The sequence below is a fragment of the Oxyura jamaicensis genome, chromosome 1 (assembly GCF_011077185.1).
Source record: "Oxyura jamaicensis isolate SHBP4307 breed ruddy duck chromosome 1, BPBGC_Ojam_1.0, whole genome shotgun sequence".
Classification (NCBI taxonomy): domain Eukaryota; kingdom Metazoa; phylum Chordata; class Aves; order Anseriformes; family Anatidae; genus Oxyura; species Oxyura jamaicensis.
This window is the reverse complement of record NC_048893.1, coordinates 115,694,499-115,716,937: the sequence shown is the minus strand read 5'-3', so window position 1 is coordinate 115,716,937 and position 22,439 is coordinate 115,694,499. Positions and strand designations below refer to the sequence as shown.

At 39.8% G+C, this 22,439-nt stretch overlaps 1 protein-coding gene across 2 annotated transcripts in view; it reads left to right on the top strand.

Moving 5' to 3' along the window:
• The first annotated feature begins 354 nt into the window (after positions 1-354).
• The window catches only part of USP9X (ubiquitin specific peptidase 9 X-linked), a 101,154-nt gene continuing 79,069 nt past the window's right edge, over positions 355-22,439 (top strand). For both annotated transcript variants that reach the window (XM_035315988.1, XM_035315987.1), the window contains exon 1: positions 355-545. The gene's annotated coding sequence lies outside the window, so the exon portion shown is untranslated. The remainder of the gene's footprint in view (positions 546-22,439) is intronic.

The following is a 22,439-nucleotide window of genomic DNA, read 5'->3' as shown; positions in this document are numbered from 1 at the left end:
CCCCCGCCCAGCCGAGCCCCGGGCCCCCGAGGCGAGCGGCGCAGGGGTGCCGTGTGTGTGCGCCCCCCCCCCTCCTCCTCCTTCTCCTCCTCCGCCTTCCCCTCCGTCCCCCCCCACCCGCGGTGCCCGGACGGGGCGGAGCGGAGCGCGCAGGCCCCGGCCGAGCCCCGTCGGCAGCCGGAGCCCAGGGCCGCCGGGCAGGAGCTGGTGACGCAGGAAAAACGCCCCGGCCGAGCCGCCGGCGACGGGGACGGAGCGGAGCGGGGCAGCGCCGGGATCCCCAGCGAGAGCGGCGGCGGCGGCTTCGCCCTCCTTCCTCGCCCCCCTTCGTCGCCTTCCTTCCTCTCCTTCCCTCCCGTCGGCCGCCCGGCGAAGCGGAGCCGCCCCCCTCGTCGCCCAAGCCGGGAGCGCGGGGCCTGCCATGAGCCCCTGCCCCGCCGGCCGCCGGGGATGAGGCAGCCCCCGGCCGCGCTCCTCGGGCAGCACCCGGCAGGGCTCCGGGCCGTCGCAGCGGCAGCCGCGGGACAAGGGGACGCCGTGCGGGGGTGAGTGGCGGGGAGCCGGGGCCGGGCGGGGCCGGGAGACGAAGCGAAGGAGCCGAGAGGCTGCGTGGAGGCGGCCGGCGGTGCCGCAAGCCGGGGCCGAGGCTCTCCCCGGGGACGGGGTGCAGCGGGGAGGAAGAGGAGGAGGAGGAGGACGGGGGCAGCGGGCCGGGCGTTTGGGGTGGGGGGGCGATAACGGGCGGCAGCCCCCGGCGTGCGGCCCCGCACCGGCGGTGTTTTGGAGGGCAAGGGAAAATGGCTGACGGCTCCTCAGCCTCGGCCCGGCTGCCGGCGGGCGGCGGCGGCGCCCCCCGCTCCGCTCCCCCGCCCCGGGGGGCTCGGCCGGCCGGGCCGACACAGCCCCACCGCCGCCCCCTCGGCCGCTGGAGGGCCAGGGGCTGCCCGCAGCGCTGCGCCCCGCTTGGCAGCCCCCGGTTCTCGCTTCCCTCCGCACCGAACGCCATTACTGAGGTGGAGTGATTGGAGCCGCCTAGGCCCGGGCGACGCCTGGAAATCAGGCCCTGCCGAGGCGCTTTTGCTCCGGTCTCAATGAAAAGCACCACCACCAGCAGCAGCTCATTCACGCCCGCTGTAAACATTATTAACACGTAGGCCACTCCTCTAGCCTCGGCTTCCAGCTAGCCTATTTTGATGCACGAAGAAACCTTCGTGGCTTTCTTGCGTCGCCTCCCTCCAGTTCGCTCCGCTGCTTCTCCTCCGAGTTAGGGCTCGGCTGTCGCGATTTATTTTGGGGGACGCCATCCTCTCCCCCTGTCCGAGGTGTGAGGCAGGGGTGGCAGCGTGCAGGTTGGCCACGGCCGGTCGCTGTTATTGTCCTCGAGAAAAACGAGGATTTCGCCGGTAGGCTGGGTTGCCGGTTTTTGCGTGTGTCGGTAATCACCCCGTTAACGTGTGCCGACCCACTTCATGCACCATTGTTTGGATACCGAGAGAATAGTCTCGCAAAATTATTTGTTTCGATCTTAAGTGATTTTGTTTGTAGAAGAGTTGAGGTGGACTTTAAGATGCCATGTTTGATTTTCAGCTCACTCCTTTCAGAAGTTCAGTAGAGTGTTTTGAAGACGTACACCGATAGGCGACGTGCACAACTGTGCAGGGAAAATAAAATCTTTCAAAAAAGCTTTCAAAAAAGAATTCTTCTAATTAAATATGCAAGGGACTCCCAGGCTCAGCTGTCCTAATGTTGTCTGTACAACCTGATTTACATTCGCAGTTCTGCAGTTGTATTCGTATCGGACATTTGTATTGGCCCGAAGACCTCTCTGAAGTCACAGGATCAAAGCTAGCACAAGGCCCACTTTTGCTGACCTAGTTACAGAACTGGGGCCTGTTTTTTTTGAAAAGCTTTTGAATTTAGTTAAGATGGTTTCTTAAGTATACAAGTGGCAATACTTGTTATGACGGCTGGACCAGGTAATCTGCATTTTCCAGCAGGCTTTTCAAATGCCCAACAAATGGATGTTGAAGTTGTTATGTTTAGGAAGGGCCTAGTGATGGGTTTTTGGAGGCTTGACCTGTATCAGTTATGGAATTCAAGTGACAGTAAGGAATATTAGGGGTGACTGTAGGCAGCTAACACACTTATTTCAGCAAAATCTAAGTCATGTATGAGTGGGGTTTTGTTTGTTTGTTTTGTTGTTATGTTTTGAAAGTAACACTTTTGATTCTGAGTCAAAGTAACATTTTTTTTTCTGGAACCAACAGAGTACAATAGCTAATATCAAGAATTTTGGAGAAGCACGTCGAGTACATGCATTGATTGTTCTGTTGCAATACCCTGGACCACAGTGATGCCTAATGATAGATTTGAACAAAAACATAAACATAATCATAAAGCTGCAGTGGAAGAAACTCACAGATCAGCATGATTGTTTTGGAGGGGGGAAATATAGCTAAAAATAAACATGTAAGATAGTAACTTTCCTCTCTTCAATATCTTTGGTACTTTTCTTCTTGCCCTTCGTTTAGACTATCTTCGTGGTATTTCTTTTGGGTAGTCTCTGTTTTAATCTTTCCAGGCTGCTGTTTCATGTCTTGATGAATTTGCCCTTGTGGTGATACTTCTGCCCATTGAATTGACAGGAAGACTACATCTGGAGGTGGTAATCAATGAGGATAGCGGTACCAAAGCTGTTTACTGTTTCTATATCTGCAGAACACCATCACCCTTATGTAAACATTTTCTTTCCCACATTGTGGTGCATTTGTATTCAGAAGTAGGCCAGTGCAACTTGTCTCTGTTCAAATACACACTTTTAGGTTTATCTGTTTTATTTAACATGCTGGAATTCTTAAGAGAGAGACTCAGGATAAATGAAAATATTGGATTGGTATACAGATGTTTTAGAAAGTAAAGGTACCTTTCTTCCAAGACATCTTTACAGACACCTTTCAATTTAAAATTTAAATTAGTTTAGGACTTTGCAGTATTAATACAACTTTGAATAAAAACAAGGAGTTCAGTCACTTGTTAGTTGGAACAATTTATTTTTAAATGGCTATGAAGTTAAATTTCTGCCAGGCATGTATTGGTATTTTATTTTTTAAGTTGCTTGGGAAATATTTCTGTTCTTCCCTCTCCAGTTTAGAAGTAAGTTAAGAACTTATTTCAGGTATCTGAATAGTGAGTGCTATTGTGTTTGGCAGTACTTTGTGGGTTTGGTTTTGTTTCAGAGATGCTCTTTCATATATCCTAATAGATCTAGACTGCGGATATATTTTGAAAAATGTCCTGAGCAGGTTAGCCACATCTGTAAAGGAATTGAATCAAAGTTGTCCCTTACTGTTGTTCCCTTAAAGCATGGTTAAAACAGAACAGAAACCCAACCCCCCACCCCCCAGCACAAACTATTACATTTACCTTAATTCATTTCCTTGTCAGCACAAACATTGCTTAATCAAACCAGTAGTCTTGCTTACCCAGCACTTGCAGAGACCAGTGTTAGGTGGTCATCTGAAGGTACAAGAAACTTCACTGGGATTCTGATCACTTGGGAAGTTGCACATGTGAAGGCTTTTGTGTCCTTTAGAAACTTATTTCCTGGACATTAGCATTTGTATTAATTTGAACATAAGTGGACGTACTTTCTCTTGTTCAGGCATCCATGTTTTTCTTACGCCATGGATACATCTCTGCTTGAAGCTCTGTATAGGAGCATCCAGTTTTATTATCCACATTATCTTAAAGTGGAGTTCAGCGTTTTATTCAAAACACTTGAGGGTATGGTATAGGAACTAAACTTGATAGTGTCCCCTTTTTGCTGTAGTACCTTGCCTTTTACAAAACTAGCAGTGCTGTGTGCATTGCTGTGGACTTCCCTTATTTCATACATAACATTTGTGGTATATAAATACGCAACATCATCTTTTTTTTTTCTAACTAAACTTTGCTATGCGTGCTTTCGCCCTGACACAAACTAATGAGAAAAGAGATAAAAATTAAGCTACGGTATTGTACCTGCCCTGTCCCATCAGTGTAGAACATTGATCACAGTCTTTATTCTGTTCTGTTTTGAATGCTTAACAGGTTGTTTTTTTCCGCAATATCCAATAGCGGCAAATGTCTGTTGGTTAGTGGGCTGGCCGGGTAATTAGTTAGGTTTAGGAAGGAGGATTTGGTAAACCTTTGTGTTGCAGAATGGGAGCTGTAAGAAGTGATTTTTTTCATAGAGCAGCAAGGGTTGGAAAGAAGGTCTTTTCATAAACCTATGCTTGCATGTAACGAGACTGAAATTTTTGTACAAATGACCTGGAAAGTTTGAGCTGCTTTGAATTCACGAGTTACAAAAACGCAGTAACATCATCCATATATTAAGTCTAGTTTTTGTTCTCTTATTCCTGGAGGGCCATCTTAAAGTTCTTATGCTGTTAGAAGGAATTACAGTTTCATAATGAGTCGAGCTGTCATTTTAAAACTCTTCTTTTATATTGGCTGTCTCTTAAAGTTCTGCTATGTTCAAGGCTGTAGCTTGACTTGGGAATAGCATTAACAAAGATTCCCTCTGCACTTCCTGACAAGACTATGTTTTGACTTAGGTCCTCTTGTTTAGAGTTGTGAAGAGATAGTGGCAGAAAGCCGTTTTGTTGTGACTTTACTCCCGCAAAGTGTCAAATGTTGCATTTCCTATACATTCCAGTGTCCCTTGGGCCCCACTCTGCATGTTGAGCACTTTCTGTGTAGCAAATACGTTTTGGTAAAATTGTTAAAAATCTAAGTATTGGTGAGGTTACAGGAGAGCTGTTAGTAACTTTCCGCACAATAGAAGAGGGGAGGAAGGTAAGTAAGATCTTCAAGTAGACAGTTGTAACTTAGTGTAGTTTTTTTGAGAGAGAGAGCTTGACAGCACAGACAGTTCCTTTTGCATTTTCTGTTGTGAACTTTCTGGTATTTTCTCTTTATATGAGCCCATTAGTCTCGTTTTATTTGAGAGTTGAAGTCAGTCGGCTTGGTATCAAAGCTTTTTGGTTACCAGCTGTCGATGTGTTTTCAAATAAAAATGGGAATGCTGGGAATTAAATATACGTGTGTGTGTGTTTGTGTATTGCTTCTAAAGGAAACTTCACCACACTGTGGTTTTCTTCAAGGATAAGTTGTTATTAATTGTGAGACTGATTAATTGCTTTTGTTTTACTTCTTTGTTATTACAACTCTAAAAGGGATCTGTAAGATACCTTTTGTTTTAAAATCTAGTCATGTTTTCAATGCTAGTATTTTCAACTTCTTGTCATGAAGTTAAAATGTAAACTGCTTAACAGTAATGCATAGCTATCAGGGATGTTGGAGTGGAATACTTTTGTTTGTGGCATTCTTGGTCTGTTTACAAAACAATATGTAAGCCTATTTTGTGATTTCATTTTCCTAACACATGTAACTGCCAATAGAAAAATGTGGTTTTCTTGCATGTAAAAAAAAAAAAAAAAGTTAAGTTTAACCTTACTTGACATCTTAGTAAATAATATTGTCTGGTAGCCAGCATTTAGCCATGAATTTACTCATAGGAGGGGAATTCCACATTACATCATTTCTTAAAGATGTACATCTATGAATGGAGAGCTCTCAACTTTTTTTCTAAAAAAAATTTAAGCTGATACTCAAAAATATGTTGAAGGCAAGGCACAAACATATGACTCCTTAATATTTGCTCATGTGTTCTCTTTCTCTCTGTTATAACCTCTGAAATATTTCCTCGATACAAACTCTGCTATAAACTAAAGAGTTTTTGTTGTTTGTTTCGTTTGTTTGTTTTTAAAGATGAACACTTCAAGATAATGAAAAGTTCATGTAGACAATTTCACAGCAAACTTTTCTTTAGTCTCCCATTTAAATATCCCAAACTTAAACTAGTAGAAAATATTCCCTAGAAGAGGCTTTCTTTTACAGAAGTAACACTTTGTAACAGCTGAATGCCCCCATGAAAAGGCATGGAAATGTATGTTATTAATTCTGTAGGCCTCAATCCTTAAGACACTTAGATGCTACTCAACTTTTTGCCTAACCTCAATGGGACTAGAGGGGGGATGAGGTAAAGGTGTTATTTTGTGGTAGAGTGGTCTTAGCTATAACACTCTGAAATGACAAAGGAGTGTTAAGATGTGTTCCGTAAAGAGCGAAGTCGTGTTGTGTGCCAGGTAGGATCCCTCAGATTGGGAGTAGGATCCCTACCAGATGGGCTTCTTGATTGGAGGTGAGCACCTTTGCTAGCACCGTGGTGTAGGTCAGCGGTGACGGGTTTGTATTGGCTGTGGGTGGAAGTTCACTTTTTGCCTGCTTTTGTTAGAAATGAATGTTTACAGTGAAGGGAGAAAGTCTCATATTTTTCTAACATAGTATGAGAGTGAACACTGGTGTCAAAACATACTGACATCTCAGTAGATGAGCCTTTTATCTTTTGGTGTTTTAATTTTTCTGCTGTTGTAGCAATGAACTAATTCAATTTTTACTAAAGTTTAAACAGAAGAAGACCATGAATTTGAGTCTTAAATAAGGAGTGGGGATCTGCTTAGCTTAATATTTTAGGTGAATAAGGGGATGAGAGACCATAATTCCAATCAGCTAAAAAAGCTTAAACTGTAGTTTTGTTTGCTAGAAGACCTTGTCTATTTCTAATTTAGAAGTAGAATGTTAATTGGCTGGTGATTGCTGACTTTTCTGTTTTGTGCATGTTCCTGAATCCTTTAACTGTGACAATCTCCACAATATTTCTATTTATTTATTTTACAAATTATAACACAAACTCTCTGGAGCTTGAAGGTGGAAGCTCTGGTGATTTATTCTGTAGTTTCAGGCTCCACTTTTGCACAGCCCTGCATATGCCTGCACTCATCTTCCAGACAGTGCTTTATTAATCACAGTGGGACCTTAAAATCCCAGGTGTTCTTCCTTGCTGCATGTAGTTGTTTATACAGACGTACACACGTATACCATCAGATATTTTTAAGGTGATGCACAGACTTCTTTCTCTAGGTAGGGTGGTAGTGTCAGATTTCTTCAGTGCGTTAGAGCTCTCTTGCTCTCTTTGAGTTTCTTCGTGATAGTTCATGGAATTAAAGAGGGAGATAACCTCCAGATTGTCTGAAAACTCTTTCTGTTTTTATTCCTACTGCAGTTTAGCCAGATTGCTGTGGTTGACAGTTTGTAACGCGTCTAGTGAAGATGTAACTTGAAACATGGATTCCCCTTATGGCATTTGAGAAGCCGTTAATTCCTTTACCTCTCCTTGCTTGTCTTAGGATTGGGAAAACACCTATTTTTTTTTTTTTTTCATAAAATTTATAGGTCAGAAATAAAAATGAAAAGCTTTGTTTTCCTCAGTGGCAATGGATGCAGGAAAGCCAGGAAAGAGGGAAGGAGACCTTGTTGTGGTAAGCAAAGTTATTATGACTCGTGTTTTCAGCCATGGGGAAAAAATGTGCTCGGTATCAGCCCCTGCTTAGCAGGTATGCCACTGAAGTTTTTCACTTATCTGCCCATCCTAAGATTTTTGGCTGGATGAAGTAGATTTTGGTAATGCACCCTGTCATGATTTTTCCTTTTTCATCATATTTTCCTGATAGTGCAACAAGTATTTAGAGAACCAGTAGTAACTTCTGGATACAGAGCCTGGAGGCAGCTGAATAACAATAGCGGATGACCAACCTGTTAGTTTTGTTTTGTTGCTGGCAAGCAGTAGCCAAAATCAGTTTGATTTGCAGATTTGTTTGTACTTCTGAAAGTTGTCTTTGAAACTGCTACCATTGAAAATTCAGTGTAAATAAAGCCGATGTCTTCAGGTTTCTGAAGACTTTTTGGGCACAAATGAAGGAGAGATAGATGAGGTAAAACATTTATAAAATTGAAATTGTACTCAGTACCTGATGTGCTGTTTGCTTAAATGCTAGGTGTTTGCTTAGGTGTGTGTATCACCTGGGAAGACTGAGATGTTGTAGAAGTTATATGCATTATTGAGTCCAGTAGCACGTAACTTAACAGTTGGGAGCAGAGAAGCTAAGTCTGCTGTGAGAGTTGCTTCAAGCTGTGAAGTATGTTTTTACGTGGTCCTACATGTAAAACAGTCTGAGCGTTTTAAATTTGATGAGCCCATGTGGTTCCTCATGAGTCTGAAAATACGATACAAAGTAGTCATTCACACTTAAAATGAAAACTGTCTCTTTATTTGTATTTTCTGTTATTCTGAGTTCAAATTTTTGCTTTAAATATGACTACTGTGTATTATTTAACTTCTAAATGACAGTCGTACACTAGGATTCTTTATTGTTCCATACCTACTTAATCTTCTCTGGTGTATTTGACACACATGTAATTTCTCAGAACTTCTGCACCTGAAGTAGGAGAAAAAGCCTTAACAACCACGTTAAACAGTTCAGTTGCAAGTTTTTCCGTCTATTTGTAGGAATTATGAAGAAATTATTTTGGGGGTACGTTTCTGTAGACTGCTATATTAGATATAAAATTAATTCAGTGTTTCTTTCACAACCTCTGGGAATGTTTGTTTTCTATTAAGATATCTTATACATCATGAAAAAGTGTTTTAATAAATTAACTTTTGTTTGTTTGTTTAAAGTTCTGGAGTTTGATCTTATTTGCCTGCGTGGTCTAGTGTTACTTACCTGCTCCATGGTGAGATTTTATTTATCTCATAAAACTACTAATTATGCCTTTTCCTTTTCTTCTTTTCCTTCCTGAATATCTTCTGTTTAGCCCACTCTATGTTTCTCATGCCATTTTTTCCTTGGCAATGTTACATGTAAATTTGGATTGCCTAACTGTTTTAATGTCCATTTTCCTTTGGAGTTTTTTTATCTTTCTGTCATACCTGCATGCTGCCAGGTAGCTAATATTTTATTTTTCCAAAATCGATGGGGTTGGGCGCATGCTTTGGGGAAGACTTCCTTGCTTGGAAGTAAGTGTCTTATTTACAGACAACAACTTGTCACAGGTATGTATTGTTTGTGGCTGTTTTGTCATTGTTGAGCTTGTAAATATGAGGTACTGTATTTTTGGTCAGATACTTGATAAACGCAAGTGAAAAGTTTAATTTTCCCATTGCCTACTCCCAAGTTAAGAGTTAAATAGAAATCAGATAGGAGTATTACTTTTTTTCCACCCATCTATTGTGTATATTATTTCATCAGGGCTTGTGGTTTGTAGTACCTTGGTAAAACTCAAAGCTTGATTTTTAAAATGCTTCCATCATGCATTTTTCGGTTGAGTTATCAGGTGGCTCAGGGAAGTCTCTTGAAAATTGTGTGCAATGTAAAGCAAATGAAGCAGAGAGCCTTGCAAAAGTGCAAAGGTCATAAATGATGTAAGCATTTTATGATTTAAGGGTGAAATTTTCACTTAGCTACAGGTGAATTAAGAAGACTTCTCTAAGTGAAGGTGGAAAATTCAGCAGTCCAAGAACTACATTTGTCATTAGCCGCTGTTTCCCCTGGTTAATTATGAACTCTTCTTCCCATTGAATCCTTGACTCCATCAGTTTGGAAGATTGAGTGGGATTGTCATTCAGTATTGTCATTTATCTTTTGACTTAATTTTGCAAATGCATGTCTTACATTTGTCTAACTCCCATACTGATTAGATATATTAATCCATTAATAACCTATACAGGAGCTTTTCACTCTCAACCTTTAAATTTCCCAAACATAACTGTATTACTTCTCACTCACTCCGTAAATTAAAAGGCTTGTGTTGTCTTTTGTTTTATTGATGAGGAATTATGACACAGTGGCCATAAGCTTCAAAAGTGCCTCCTATTGTAATGTTTCTACAGATTTTTGTTAGATGTTCTGTTGTTACAGACACAGCTTGGCTTAAGTTGCTGTTCTGCTTCTTTGCTCTGCTTCAGTTTTGCCCACGTAGCTCAATACCTAGAAAAATGGGAAGAAGATGAAGAGATTAATCTGAAAAAAATAGTTCCTCCAGCAACGTGTATGAACAAGACACAGGCAGAATTCAGTTCTCAGGGGTTCCATATAGCTGCCTTAAAACCGTGAGGCTTCCCTTTGGCTCTGAAGTTCTGTTTATTTTCTTGTGAACACTGTTTCTGCAACAAATAAGGTATGGGCAATTGTTCTTCCTTGTCCCTCAGTTGATAACTGTCCGTGCAGGGGACTTAGTTTGATGGAAGCAAACTTTAGTTTGATGAAACTTAAATTAGTGGAAACTAGTTCACTCTGAAAATCGCAAATTGTGCAGGAGAAAAATGGCACATTGAGCCTTTGACCAGTTTAGAGAATGTTTGTCTGTTTGTCTGTATCTCACACACAGTGTTGTTATATGAAAATTCCTTTTGCTAAAAGGTGGTGAGACTTTGGCTGTCACGGTGGATACAGCTGTTGTAGTCAGTTACTCACACTCTCAACCCCCAATTCCTTTTTTTCTTTTTTTAATCTGTGTCTGCAGACAATAATTGGATTATGTAGTCTTGCTATGGGTTTGTAACTGGCCATTTTCTTTGTCAACAGAAGTAAAACTTCTGCCTGCTTCTGTGTGTTACATCTTGTACCTTACCTCCTGCTTTGTCACAGGTTTATGAGGTTGTGGTGAGGCTATTCAAAGTGTTGCTGCTAAATCAATTTTCCTGACTCGGTGGAGTCTGCGTGTCATTTTCTATTGTTCATTCCAGTGGTGTTACCATAATGTCCAGGGCAAAGAGGATTTTTTGCCTTTACCTTTGTAATCTTCTCACCCTTTGCCCTGTTTGCTCTGGCTAGTTAATGTGACTTTCATGACTGAACTTGTGCTATTTATGAATTGACATTCCTGGCATTTATTGTATACTAATCAGCTTTCTCTGTGTGCTTTTTCCTGTGTACTCATTATGCTTGAGAAGAGTATCGGTCCTCATGATGCTTCTGCATTGTCAAGACTCATCTCTGCTCTGGTGTATGTGAGCTTTGGTTGCTGTTGTCGCTAAATAATTATCCATGTAGTAGTGTGTCCTTTCTTTTCCTCCTCTCTCAGATGTATTTCATGATGGCTTTGCACCGATGCTAAAAGAGTCAGTTCTATCCATAGGGATATATATATATATATATATATATATATATATATATATATATATTCTGCCTGCTTCTTGTGCCATTGTTAGTGTTCACATGGCGTGTGATCCAGATGAAAACTAAAATAATTTTCATTCCTTTTCCCCAGTTACCTTTCAGTCAGAATGGTTTCTTGATGTGGCTGACTATGCGATGATGCAAGGGCTAATACTAGCAGTGAGGAGGTGGCTGGGATGAAAGCAAACAACATCACTCTCCTCCTCTTCTCCTGACAGTTGAGGCTTACCTGATTTCAAACAGACTGAGAAACTGTACCTTCAGCTAAGGCTTGTCCACGTGTAGAAATGCAGTAGAATTTCTTTAAAAACTGACCAGGGTATCATACTATTATTGGGGAACAAGGTTGCCTTTTCTCACTGAGAGTCCAACAATGCAAGCTGAGGAGTTTAATTTATGCACTGTGACGGTAAAGCTCTGTCACTGTTGCATTGTGCCACTGTAGGCACTGTGTGTTAAATGAACAGTTGGACGCTCTTGTTCTCTCCTGGCCTGTTCGTGGATTCAGCTGAAAACTGGGGTTTTTATTAGTCTGTTTTTTTTGTACTGAAGGGAGGTGCTGCTCATTAGCACGGGGGCTTATGTGATTTAGTGTTTAACCATTTTCTATGCAGGGAGAGGAGTAGTTGTGTGGCTTTGTTCTGGTTTTGTGTGTTTGGGAGGGGGGCTGTTTTGTGTTTTGTTAATAGAATACGTTTTTGGGTTTTAGTCATAACTGCAATGGAATTTTAAGAACCCCAGCTCAGTCCTTGGATATAGTAGTAGTAGTAGATGGTTATCTTCTGCATTTCCCAAAAAGGGAGGTTATGGCATGCTTTCTGATAGGTTTTACGGCTACAGGAATATTGAGTTTCTGGAACAGTGGAGCCACTGGGCTGTGGGTATGAAAATAACTCTCCTGTTTTCAGCCCTGCTTGGTTCTTTGTATGCATTCAGTGGGCTTCCTTACTTGTTTGTATCCAGCTTCCTCTGCCACTACCTTTTGGCATTTAAATCCAACAACCACCTTCGTTGTACTGGCAGAAGGAGCATGAAGACAAAACTGTTGCTCCTGCTGCCACTTCTTATTTCCCTTCAGAGAGGCCAGGATTTTAAAGGGGATTTGTTATACAAGTCCTCTGGAGCAGATAGATCATTTTCAGTGTTTCTTGGACCATTCAGCCTGCTTGGGCAGATGGCTTGTATGAGTTTAATTGGAATAGAGCATGTTTCAGGCAGACAGTCTTCAAAAAAAAATACTCTCTGCAAATTCTCCAGGCTGAGGTAGGCAGTTGGTACGTTGAAAACTAGTTGGAAGTTTGGCTAAGCTTGTTGAGCAATTATGAAGAAGCAGCATATAACCAAAAGATAAATTTTAATGCTGGTAACACTTTCACCTGTATTTGAGGTATTTTAATTTATTCTTGATGATGATGTCTGAGTGCCTGTGCTTAGTTTGTGCTTTCTAATTCAATATTACATGAAAAGCAAAGTGAGAATTTTCAGTGAAATGAAGACTGGTACAATACTGGGAGTATTTAAAGTATTTGAATATAGGGATTTTAAAATGTGTACATATTTCATAAAGTTAACTTTGTCATAATTCAAGAGTATAAAATGCTTCCAAATTAATATCTGGCTTAGATGCTTTAACTCTTTGCATTAAACCAAGCAGTAGGTTTTCTGAATTCTCTTGTTTAAGGGAGAACTTCTATAAGGTATTGATAATGTCACGGGACATTATGAATATAGACTTCGAATAATTCTCTTTAATGTTAAGTTTAAAGTAGCTTGGAGAAGCCCATGAGTTCTGCATAGAACATGAAAACACGAAGGGAGTCAGAAGGGTCTAGTCTGATTTGGCAGGCTAACTTCAAACCTCACTTTTCTAACAGAATTCTTACAGTATAATTTATACTGTTGAGTTGCTTGGAATCTTAAGTGTGCTATACTATAAATACTTTCATGTTCTAAAGCCATAGTTGAAATGAACTTGAAAGATGCCATTAAGCTTCCCTTCCACTACTTGAGAAAGAACGAAGGTAGGAGAGGCCATGCAGCATCTACACGTAGCCTGGTAGAACACACAAACCACAGCAGAAATATCAGCAGCCATTATGTATTTATGTCTTTCTGGCAGAAACCAAGCACAGGGACGGCACAGAGCATGAGGAATAGTAACGTGAACATTTGTACAGCTCTGCGTTGAGCGGGATCTCCCAGGGGTGGAATGCTGAAGTGCTACTACCTTTTTCATTCTATCCCCCCAGCAAGAAGTTGTGAAATGTATGAAACTGCTCTGGTATAGCAGATCAAAGGGAGTACTTTTGATTTAAACTTTTTTTTTTTTTTTTCCAACTTTTCTTCTGTTTTTGTCTGCAGTTGTAGATGTGTGAATTATCCCTAACTCTTCCCTTGGAGGAGGAGCTGTATGCTTCTTGGTTTCAGCTTCATGCTCTTTGCTTACAAAAGGTGCTAAAAACCCCTGAGATTTCTTTGTGAGCCCTGCAGCAAAGGAAGAACAGTTTTCAAGGAAGTTCTGAATGTCACTAGAGCTGGAGGATAAAGGGCCTTAACAGTCATTAAGGGCTTGAGCCCAGTTCCATAATAACAACTTTATATTATTTTGTGGACGCTTCTTGGAATTCACAAAACTTGTGCTGTTCTCTGGTGAACAGTAGGACCTGATTTAGAAGGAAACTATAGAACTTAATGCAACCTGAAATAACAAGAAAAGCTGCCTACGTAAGTTGTAGAACTAAAGTTATGGATAATGATACAACATTCAAACAAGATCAAGTTAGGCTTAAGCTACCGAAAAATGTAGTGATGACATTCATCTCTCAAAGGCAAAACAAAAGTGAGACTGGCAGTTCTTTTACAAACAGAACTTTTGGCCGCCTTTTTCTCGAGCACTTGCTTTAATGCTTTAAAAATGGAAATTCCTCAACACAGAAGAATGCAAAGGCAATAAACCATTTTCGTCTAGTTGAGTTGCTTAGGAGGTTACATGTTAACGAAAGCAGTTTTTGTTTGTTTTAACATTACCTTGTAGTTTCTTGCTGAGTACTGGCTTTAAAAAAAAAAACACCACCACCACCAATAAAACCAACCAGCCACCTAGATTTTTGTGGGTAAAAATTAAAAAATAAGTTTCTACTGCACCTTTTCTGGCATGATTTGACTCCTTTTAAGGGCTTTGTGATGAGGTGCTTTTTTTGGTTTTGTTTTTTAACAATAAAGGCTTACCAGTATTCTTTCCTGCTTATAGCTGGTAGTAATTTTTTTACACCCAGTTATTACTCATTTTGTTTCAAACATACTAAGCCTGGACATTCATCCCCATTTAACTTTGTATTTTGTCTGTATTTGCTGGCTGCTAAAATTTCCAATGCAAAACCACTACAGTGTCAGAGTACTTAGTTCCTCCTGTGTCAGAAGCTACAATTCCTAACCCCTTCCAGATTGTTATCCCTGGGAGAATGGCACTGGATGGAGTTACCCAGTGTTCTGTGCAGGCATTCAGTATCCTTTCTCACCTGGTATGAAGAATAGTGTTAGTGAATTTATCATTCTTCATTGTTTAGCTTCAGAGTTATGTTTAAAGGTGGTTTATGTGTCTGGGCATTAGTTTTTAATTGAAAATGTATCTTACAGTTGGGAGGGGGGTATCAGCTGGTCTTCTTAGCTTTGTGTACTTTTTCAAACATCCAAGAAATGTTTTTGTGCATAACTAGCCAAACTTCTGCAAAACGCACATTTCAGGTGTTGGTTCTGTTCTTGCAGTCTGCTGCTTTAAATCTCTTAGCATGAAATAATACCTTACTGTATTTATAACTTGGGGTTTCCGCACTGTAAAGGACATATGTTGTGTGGAAAACTACGCCTCTCCTCAAAAGTTGTAGGGTGACAGCAGGTCCTCTCTGTTCTTTATGACTTGGTTTACGTGCATAATCGGCAATGATTTTTTTTCTTTGAAAATAAAATGTTAGTTATAAACGCAGCTCATGTAGTACTCGCCTGTTGAATTCTCAGTTGTTTTTCTCCTTTGATAGGTTCAAAAGTTGAACAAGAGAGTAGAAATAAGTCTGAAAAGGACATCGTTATTCCCTCGCTGTAAGGGAGCGAGATAAACAGCCGTTCAAAACCCCAGAGCAACCAGGCTGTCTCAGAAGTGGATGCTGTGTCCTGTGGCCAGTCTTGTAATTGCTTCAGATACTTAATTCAGCATGTAACACTCTCTTCTCACCAGGCAACTAATTCATGTGGAGGGTGTCTTTGTTGCTCCTTGTTTTTTTTTGTTTGTTTGTTTGTTTTTCTAGATGTAAAAGGCTATAATTCACAAGTTTCTTACCAGTTCTGCAACCAAAATGATAACGCTTCTTTTAAAGAGATAACAATCCAGAGATTTATACTTGCTAAAAACATGCAATTGTGGTGTTCACATTTGGTTGCTTTTCTAGAATAAGTATTCTTCCAGTCATGTTTCCCAATATACACAAAAAAAAAAACTATACCTTAGGTTTTTTTCTAGTCAAATGACCAGACACTTAGCTATGTTAGTGCACATTTTATTGTGCCAGGCTTATCAGATGATAATGAGAACTCATCGTAGAGTAATCTGTGTTTATCGCCCCGTTAGTTTGTGTGCCACGTGTAGAATTTATGACAGATTTTATAGCTTTTTCTGAGTTATCAGTAATAATGAGTAATATGGGATTGAGAACTGATAACCTGTAGGGTTTGGCTAGGAGTGTTTGTCCCTGTTTGTTAAAACCCTGTTAGTAGCTTCAAATTTAATCACTGGATATATATTTTTCATTTTATTTGGAAAAACCTGTTTTGTTGTAAATGTAATCAAAAAAGCATGTAAAAATGCAGTATAAAAATTAAGGTAACTTGTAACACCTTTCACGTTCATGATAAAATATTAAATTGATCTTACTTACTGGACTGTAGGAAGTTGCGTTGATGGCAACTAACAGGTTTATGTCCAGAGATGGTGATTTGATTTCCTCTCTCTATTCCCCCGACTCTTCCGTTCTGTGCTATTTTGGACTATATCCTGTTTTCAAAGATCTAGTAGAAGTCACATCTATAGATTCCTTGTGGTTCTTGATTATCTCATACTAAATATTTTAGTATAAATACTAAATACTCAGATCAGCTTCACACAAGAGTTTTTGTAATTTGTCTTAATGTATTACAGGAAAAATACTGGAAACAGTTTTTTGTCTTGTGTTCAATATCATAACACAAAATGCATCAGATTCAGAGCAGAAATATTACTTAATATGGCAAAAAAGGTTGAATTGTTTAATGATTTCTATAATGATTGCTAGGACATTTTAAATATATTTCTTAATTATGTATGATGATAATATGCCTGTGCTGGGAAATACGTAAGTGTAGATAAGGATTAAAAATTAAAATAAATTTGTGGACTGTACATTAAATGAATTGGAGGGGAGTGATTTAGGAACACTTCATTCTGTTTTGTTAGTATTTTGTAATATGTTTACCTAAAAATTAATTGTATTTGGAAGTGCAGGAAAAATGAGCTGTTATTTACTACCTGCATTGGTATACAAAGCTTTGTATTCCAATGGAAGTCTTAAAGACTCAATGTGCCAAAAAATTACCTCTGTTACCATTCCTGTCCAGTTATTGTTTCCTGATCCACTGCTAGATGTCACAATGAAGAACAAGAACAAAACTTCCAATGCCATTACAGACTTACATAGTGTCTGTTCTTAAAAAGAGTATTAATTGGCAAGAATTGGAGGCTGTGTTGTGTGCATCCCCATGCAGAGAAGACACAAAGATGAGTGCTGCTGTGTAAACATAAGTGTCTGGTCTGCTGTCTGTTTCAGACTCTGTAATGCATCCAATTCTGCACATTCCCCAAACCTTTCATTCTCCTTTTGCTTGGGCAACTCATAGGAGGTCACTGATATCTCAGTGTTAGGAATTTTTTAAAATTTCCTCTGTTCCCTAGTGCTTTGCCGTAGGAATTCATGCCTTGCTGAGAAAAGCTTTCAATTTTAAGTGGAATTAAGGCTTTATTTTTTTCCACCCATAATAATGAGAATGTATTTTGATTTTTCCCATTGACTTTTGAGCATCCAATAATAATGCTCTTTGTAGCAAAAAGGCAGAGCAGTCAAGTAGAATGCGAAGTAACGTTAAAAGTTAATTATACCTTTTCAAAATCAAGCAAAACGAAATCTTTTCAAAAAGTCTAATAGCATAACATCTTGTAATTATTAAAATTTGGATTAATTTTTTAAGCAGCAAGCAGGGTTCTTAAGGTATTACGGACTATAAACTTTATAGCTTTGAGAGCTGTAACTACTACATCCATTTTAGAATTGGATAAACACTGTGAAGTACTTAATATGGCCATGACTGAGCAACAAATATAATAAGGAACTGAGAGCATTTTATCCATCCTTGTTGTAAACATTAGACATATTCTTTACTTTCTTGCTCTGGCAATAAGTAGACATAATAAAGTATCTCCATAGATGGTAGAGTATCAATTGCAAATGTGTATATTCCTTTTAATAAATCTAGAGCACTGTCTAAATATAAACATGAAACCAAGATTTGTCCTTGCTTATAGTGTTCCACTGCGGCCTGTAAAGGACTAAGATTGCAGTTGGACCCACGTTATCAACTCAATCCTAATTGGCTCTATTGCCAGGAATACATATTTGGAATGCAGAAGGGCAGCTTCCTAAGTAAATAAACTGTAGCATAATTGGAAAAAAAGTATAGCATTGTGTGGCTTAGCTGGGAAAGATTGAATATGGCTCTGAAGTAAATATACGTAACAGAATTCTTAGAACTGGTTTTTATTTATTTTTTTTAGTCTTGAGGTTGTTTCCTGTTGAAGCTTGTTCTTTTAATATAAGGTGGAAGGAAATCTTACCCACTTTTTTTGCATATTCACTGTGAATTCAAGGTCTGTATAGTAAATGGAAGTCATAGCTCAAAACATTTAAACAGTTTTTAAAACAGATGTTAGCATTTTCCAGATAGAAGTGACTGTGAGTTACTAAGTGTGGTATTCTTAGGCTATAGTGCATGCATTTACTGATGTTTTTCTTTATTTACTTGACTCCTTGATTTGCTTGCAAAGTCTGGTTTGTTTTACTACTGTGATCAAAATCATCCTCTCTCAGCATAAAACACACGTCATCTCGCTACTTACTGCTGGCTTGAATGTAGTTTCTTGATCACCTGGAAGTGTTTAAGTACTTAAGAAACAGAATTGCAGGGTCTATAAATTTTACATCCATCTTTCATCCGTCATTCAGCTGTATTAAGTGTCGCTGAGGACACACTTTGATACCAGTTGAGCCAGGGGCGCTCACATTGAGAGCTCCCATGAATGAAGGAACAGTCATGCTCAGTGAGAGGCCATCCACTCCAAGCTCTGTCTAGGGCAGAGTCCTGAACATGTACATGCAGAAGACCGTAGCAAGGCCACGGCCGAAGGGAGCCTGGTAATTGCCCTAATATTTGCTGGTTTTGTATGTACAGCATTGACTGTACTATTTCTTGGTGCTGTGTCTTTGGCATTCCATTTCATCTACCGTCACACGAGCAAAACACTTTTTCTTCTTCAGAATAGGAACGAAAATTGACTTTTCTGTTTGGTAGCCAGAGGAATGGTGTGTATGATCTGAACACTTGACCTCTCGGTGATATGCTCTCTGGGGAGAAAGCATCCTGTACCTTAAGTACCCACTGGTATGCTGGGACTGAACTTTATTGATTCTTGCCTTTAAGTAAGACAATCCTTCTTATGTTCTAAAGGATATCCTTGTTTGTGTTGTGTTTTTTCTGTTTTTTTTTTTTTTTTTTTTTTTACTGTCCTGATGTGCAGGGCCAAACTGAGTTCTCAGCCTTAACTTGAATACAGTTTGCTTTTATTAAAATTTCTTGGGCTTTTACCTTGGCATTTAAGATCAGGACTCATGGGGCAACTTCAGGCATGGAAATGTGAGAAGAGGCTTTATTTCTGATCATCTGATGAGCCTGTCCATGTGAACCATTACCTTAGGCTTACTATTACACCTGGAAGAGTTAAATGTAGCCAGATTCTGCTCTTCATCAGTATGTCTCATGTCTGTTTACATGGGAAACCCGTCCCACTTACTGTTCAGAAAACTTCTCAAAAGGTGAAATAATCCACATTGCTTTTGCAGTAACAAAGCTATCATAAAATTTTGTTCTTTACATCATCAATACTACTAGGCCTAATTGTGTTTTTTAAGTGACTGAAAAAAATGCTGATTTCTGTATCCCCGTTCTTGAACTACGCCACACATAATTATTATTATACTTCTTGTAACACATGAATTAGACGCTTTCATTTCTCTCACATTATTGAACTTTGTTTTTTCCAGATCTTGATTCACATTAAGGCTTCAATCTTTGAATGTCCCTAGAACTTTAAATTTTCCACGAGACTTCTGTATAAAGTCCAGAGTTACCTAAATACAGGTGGAAGACAGTAGGATCAGGCTGTCACATTTCTAAACGTGTAACGCAAATTGTATTTGTTGATCAAGCAGCATGACACATCATTGCTTAAAACTAGCGTTTTCTGAAGCATTCGTGTGCAGTCTCTTCAGCATAGAATGCTGCATAGCTGGTACTGGGCGATCTGAATGCATTTAGGCAACTCCTCCTTTGAGAATGCATTTAGGCAACTCCTTCTTTGAGACTGTACTTATGCAGCTGAGAGCTGCAGTCCCTTTGCTTTCCCCTTGACCTGGCAGCAGAAGGTGATGCTTTGTTACGGAAGCTCATTCTCTGTGCTTTTACAGTTCGCTCAATTCATGTGAGTGGTTGGTATAGGACCTGCTGATGAGTGAAGTTGCATGCCATTAAGTAGATGTAGGTTAGTCTCCACCTGTCTCAACGTTATTTTGAAATTAAGTATATATGTTTATTCTGAAGAAACTAAAGTGTGTTTGAGGATATCCATCTTTATTTTCTCATGTGATGTTGAAGACAAATAGAAGTGTACACTTCCACAGATGTTCCCAACATTCCAGAAACTTGTGCTGCTGACTATCTTAATTTGAGACACATGGCATGGAAAGATCAGTGGAAAAGGTTACTTGGCTAACCTGATTCTTAATAGGAGTAGTTTTAATTAATATTGGTTATAGTTGCTCAAAATCTTCCTGTCTTGAAATCTTACATGATAAGGCTTCAATTACTTAGAAATTTATTATATTGACATAATGTATTGGAACGTGATGCAGTTGCCCAAGTTCCAAATGCACTTCTTTACTGGGAGAATTAATGAATTGTCTTTGTAATATAAATTATTTAAACTAAATACCAGTTTCTCCGATTGCTGCTGATGGGGTATATTTTAAACACCATTGTATGTTAGGCACCTCTTGCTCTCCAGAATAGTAGCTTACTGATGAGAGATTATGAATCATGAATATGTTTCAATTTTAGTGCCTGTCAGTGTTAATGAGCAAGTTGCTGGGACCACCGGTTTTATTTTCTGATTGTATAAATCATTTCCTCCTTCCTGAAAGATACAAGGCACAGAGGAGGAGGATAATGATAAATCTGTGGGGGTGTGTATAGAATGTAACTGCTGAATTAGGTCAGTGTTACACTTTTGCGAACATGTTTCTAGATGAGAAGGTGTTCTGATTGAAACGAAGGAATAGGGCAGAAGGTCAGATTCCAAAGTCTAGAATTTTTGAACGAGAAGCACATCATGACCTGTGTGATGAGTCAGTATTTATTAGGACTTGAAGGCAGTTCCCAGAACCCTCTATGAAGCGAGGCTGTGATCCTTTCAGTCTGAAATTTGTACTGCCTCAGTTAGTTTTTGCACTTAAGATTAAAAAGCTCATCTTTTGTGAGATCCTGTTAAGATAGGAATGTATCTGCAAATGTTGGAAAAAAATTACTGTGTTCGTTGTAAGTTCTTAGCAAAATTGTATGGTTTTTAGAAACCTCTAGTCGTACCTGTTGGGTAGGTTAGTATCCTGGGGTACATTGTTACCACATATCCAGTGGGTTCAGTACTGGCACACGTATCCTTGCTCATATAGCTAATCAGATCAATTTAAATAAAAGCTAGAGCTTTGGTAACGCACATGAATGATGAACTGTATTTGAGGTCTGCCGCTGTCATCTGTCCCCTATGTACTTGCTTTTTTCTGGGATTTGAGAGTACATGTAGCTCACCTGGGCTGGATGTTTTGGGGTATTTTGGTGACATCTGAGGGAGTGAGCAGCTGAGGCATAGGTGTGCTGCTGCATTGAGCCGCTGCTCACACCTCAGCACAGAAGCCCCAGTGCAGGCAGAGCGGTGCCTGCGGTGGCCGCATGGGCAGCGTGTGGAGTCAAAGCTGCGGTCGTCTTTTCGCAGTGTGACTAACATGGCAGGGAGCCGGCAGAAGCAGAACTTTACCTGGAATTTAATGGCAGATCAGCATGATGTAAAGAAATGGGAAGAAGCACAGCAAATCAGGATTTGCTCAGCTGGCAATCAAAACCGAATGTCAACGGGATTTATTTGACTGAGTCTTCATAGCCTCATGCATTGCTTGATTAACAATGGACTCTTTAGTGTGGCAAGTAATAGCTGTTGGTCTCCATCCTGGCACTGTATCAAAACATCCATTCAAAGCCTTTGGATGAGGATGGTAATTTTTTTAAACTTCTGCTTAGGATGTTGAATCCTAGATCAAATATAGTAGAAATGAGACAAATTACTGCAAAGTCTCCACAGGATTCAGCTGAATACAGGCAGGTAGAATTGTTTCTGTTGGGCTACGTGTGTGCTCAAAATGGGATGCCAGTGCATCAGTTTACATGTGAATATGGACAGGTTAACTATAACTAGGTGTAAAGGTTAATCTCGAGCTGAGCCAAACTGTATGCCTTTAGTGAGTTTTAACTTTTAACATTTGAAATTGAATAATCTGAATTAAAGCAATGATTGGAATTCAGAATTTCATGGTTAATCGGTTCTATGGAATTATAATTAATAAAACATAACGCAAAGATTAAAGGAGTGCTGTGTTCTGTGAGGGTGTGCAGTTTGATGGTTTCTCTAAATCATAAATGGCTAAATTGGCTAAAAACAGGAGTGGTAAATGACTCCCTTCAACTACTGTGTAAAATACCTAAATTGATGTGCTTACAAAAACATGTTTTCTTTTGTAATTAGAAGGAAAATAACAAGGATACATTTAAAATTTAAAATACGTGGATACTGTAAGAAGCAATCAGACCGTTTATTGGTGGTGCAGTGGTTTTAGTTAGCTGCCGCAGTGCTTCAAG